The sequence below is a fragment of the Triplophysa dalaica genome, chromosome 6 (genome assembly GCF_015846415.1).
Source record: "Triplophysa dalaica isolate WHDGS20190420 chromosome 6, ASM1584641v1, whole genome shotgun sequence".
Taxonomy (NCBI): domain Eukaryota; kingdom Metazoa; phylum Chordata; class Actinopteri; order Cypriniformes; family Nemacheilidae; genus Triplophysa; species Triplophysa dalaica.
The window spans coordinates 13,108,844-13,112,856 of record NC_079547.1 but is presented as its reverse complement, the minus strand read 5'-3'; positions in this window follow the sequence as shown (position 1 = coordinate 13,112,856).

Genomic DNA, 4,013 nt, shown 5'->3' with positions numbered 1-4,013 from the left:
TTCAAACCTTTGCATCTTTTATTGTCATGATTATTTTATCGCATCGCCCCTTTGTCTCAGTGGTTCTGTTTATTGGATAAGTCCCAGTGTCATTATGTAAATATCAAGGATGTCTACAATGTCAGATGTTCCTTTGTGCAGAGGAACAGCTCTGATATTATCATAGAAAAGTCTTGACTGGGGTCTGTTTTAAGGTCCGTCAGTAAGTGCCTGGACAGGGGGGCAACCTCACAGTTTGTACCAGGCAGGGCTTAGACTGGCGATCAAAGCTGTACAAACCAATTGTCATCACGTTCCTCCAGAGGGAATTTGGAGTACATTAATGCCCCTGCTTTGGGAAATAATTGTATCTCTGTGACTTCATTAGGCTCTCCTGGCCGAATCAAAAGACACTCCACCGAGGCTGGAAGCTGCATGGTGGGCAGACAGTGTCCCAAAGGGCTGAATGAATAAAAAACGAAGGATTATAATGAGATTGAGCTAACCATGACCAGGATTGAGTTTTTCCATTATACCATTGGCAGCTTTATGAATGAGGTGAATAAGGGGGAGGCAGGAACATAAAGAAATGTGTAAGATCCACACCAGCCATCTGCCACAGGGCTGTGCTGCTGACAGACCAGCGCATGCTTATCATTAGGCAGTGAATCAAAGAGGCCTGCTCTCTGGAGATTCCTCCTTTAAAGCAGTATACAAGTGTCATCTCTTCTATGTGTGCAAGAGAGCACATTTAATCTGAATTGGGGTGGATAATCAGTTAGCTTTCGCAAACAAGAATGGGGCTTTTTTATCAAGCACCATATTTTATTTGTAAAATTGAACATCTAGGATATATAAGGAAGAGATTGTTCAGTATGCTATTTCATATTAATGACGTAACCCTAGGTGGTAATTAAAAATGCCCTCTGGCACATAAGCACATTCTTAATATTTCATTGCAGCAATTTTGTCAAAGGGGCTGAATGCAGGAAGGATGGGAAGGGTTCATCCTACATCATGATCATAGTCTCAGGTGCACCTCACACAACCACCAGGAGAACTGTTGATTGATGAGTTGATTGACGGAGGCCTTTTCCTTTCATTTTCTCCTCCAAAGACTGGCACTTGTCGACTTATTTCCTCCTCTGAAGTGGCAAGAGCGACCTAGAGATCACGACCAGTGACCAAGGCCTTGCTGTCAACTGTGCTCTTGCTTTTGGTCATTCCTAAAGTATAAGACTCCACACTGCCTTTAAAAAAACTGAAAAAAGAATGACGAAGAGAGGAAGTGTGAGAACAAAAAATCAATAGGTTTCCATTATCTGGCTGGGCCGTGTCACTGGTCTGTCAATGATCCCGCTACAGTCCCAGCACAAGGGTGAGACAAGCCCCTAGTCAATCGCCACTGACAAGAGGAAAACATGCTGACAGCAACCAGGAACAAGTCAGAACACAGATTTGCACTTCAAGCGGTCGTCCGAGAGGGTGGTGTGAGGGGACACCAAACAACGAGGGGCCAGGCTGGGCTGAGGGGTGCCATGGGAGAAGGGGCTCTGGCCGGGGTTTCACCCCCTTGTCTGAATGTCTCGTTCCCCCTCACTAACGCTTTTATCTTCACATCAATTATTTACCTCTGGATACACCAAAGGAAACCCAGGTGCACTGATTGTGGCAAGAGAAATTCATCACCTCCGTAGTCACCACTAGCTCTAGTTCTGTTCTGTTACCTTACACTCTCCCCCCTTTGCTGTCCATCTCCATAGCACCTTACCCCCACCCCCAGTAAAATAAAATAGACAAACAACAACAATGGATACTATGGAACATGTGTTTTGATTGGAGTTCTATATTTTGTGTATGTAAAAATGTAGGCAGTTTATGTAGTGTTAACTGATAAAATCTTAAATGCTTGGATGCCTAAAAAAGTGATTCCTTAACATTTCCTTAGTATTTTAGAGGCAACTCAAATACATTGAGGGATAGCCTAAGTTAAATCCAGTTTTAAAGAACCATTAGGGGGGTGTTCCTTGCACACCTCCATTGGAACGTGCTTGAACCAAACCTCTCCTGTTGACCGCAGAGTAAGAGAGACATCAACCACTCCACAAAAGCAGGGAATCAATACATTTTGACAAGGATGAAACCTGTTTGGGATGCGCCATTTTGGCGCTCCAAAAATATGCTTTAGCCCTTGTCACATTCAATTAAATCTGTATGGCCTGTCTGGGGTTTACCACAAGCCTATATGGACCAGGAAATCTGTTCCTCTGTTTCCATTTTTCTTGTGCATCGAACTCAAACACCGTTTATTCTTTTAACACGGAGGTGAAATTGCTACTATATCGTTCCCAATTATGTGAAAGTAGGTCTTATAACAAAGGTTAATGAGAAATTAGCTCGCTCATTCGCTCTAAATTATTTCTAATGGACGGTCTTTCCAAAGGCATCAAGCTCTCGGGGCATCATCTGACATACGGCACAGAGCCTATTAATTAATACGCTTTCCCGCCAATTGTTTTTCAATTAGTCTGCCTTCCTTTTTTCCCCGAGTTGCTTTTCCTTGTCTGGTGCACTAATTCGGTATAGTGGATGACTGCAGGGAATTCAGGTTAATATGTTGACAAGCCCCGAACAATGGCGAGTCATGTCGTTGTGCACGCTCGGCTGATTCGGTTCAGTTCAGCTGTCAGCAGGTTCTAATCATCAGCTGCCCTTAAGACAAGTCATTATATACAATTATGACGACACAATTATGATAGTCTTTCAGAATACTTTTCATGGCTTTCCAGTGCATTTCTTAAAGGAAGCGTGATTCAAAATGTGGTTTAAAAATAATATCATTGTATAGCTATTTTTAAGGATAATTTTTTAATTATGTCAGATGTTTGTAGTAGGCATATGTTTTGTATGTCTCAATAAAAAAACTATAATAATAATATTAGCCTACACTCGCAGTATTATTCAGTCATTTATAATTTTTCGTCTTTTTTCGGATATGTGTTTATGGAGTGAACTGTGGAGTCATATATCTTATCTTCTACTATTTAAGGAAAATTTAAATCAGTGTGCTAAAGAAAAAAGGTTTAAAATAATTGTAGAAAATAAACTATTATTATTATTACTGGTGTAATTATTCGGTTGTTTAAAAGTGCTTTTTGGACAAAGACTGAATGAATAAATGGGTGCAGAAATAGCAGAGCTGTAGGTGTGACTGGTCACTGAGCAGCTGGCGCTTATCCCTCCAGGCGAACCATGACCTGTTTTTCTCACCACACTAAATTGAAGGCTTGACAAGCCACAAAATGAAAGAGATTTGAGTTTGAGTCGGGAAGAAATGCAGAATATGATCCAAAAGTGACGAGTCAGACGGACATCCCTGGCATGATATATCACGCGAAAATCAGACGGCGCCTATTAACCCTGTTACTTGACTTGGCGTATTTTTAGTGATGTAAAATAATCGTCATCATATAAATCATCATACAACATGCATGTATCATTGATTATATTAATGAGTGTGTTGCGTATTATATGCTATAGCAAACTAATTAAACGCATACTAATTTCCACTGCTGGATATTGTTTACTTTGATCTCGGTAAAGCCTAATGTTAAATTTCGGTATGTGTTGGTTATAATGTCTTGGTTATGATAATAAAACATGTTATGCTTTTCTCACACATAGATGGGAATAACAGCCAAATCCAAATGCAAAATTTCTCTCTTCTATAATAAAATGCGGCGCCAATTTGATCTTCCCAGCTCCGTTTGGGAGTGTTAATTGATCGTTTCAAACCAATGAAAATGTAGGGGGGATTGCACCAATCAAATCAGATCGCGTGTGCTGTATTTGGCTCAAAGACTCTGTTTGCTATGCGTTTTTCTTATCAAATGCACATAGGCTACTGTAACTGCGTCGGACACGGAGTTCAGAAAATGACCACTAGGAGTCACTGCACTGCAATTAAGTTGCATTCAGAGTTCCTTGCTTTGTTTATAAACAAACGGTTTTGAGACGGCATAACTGCCTTTTAA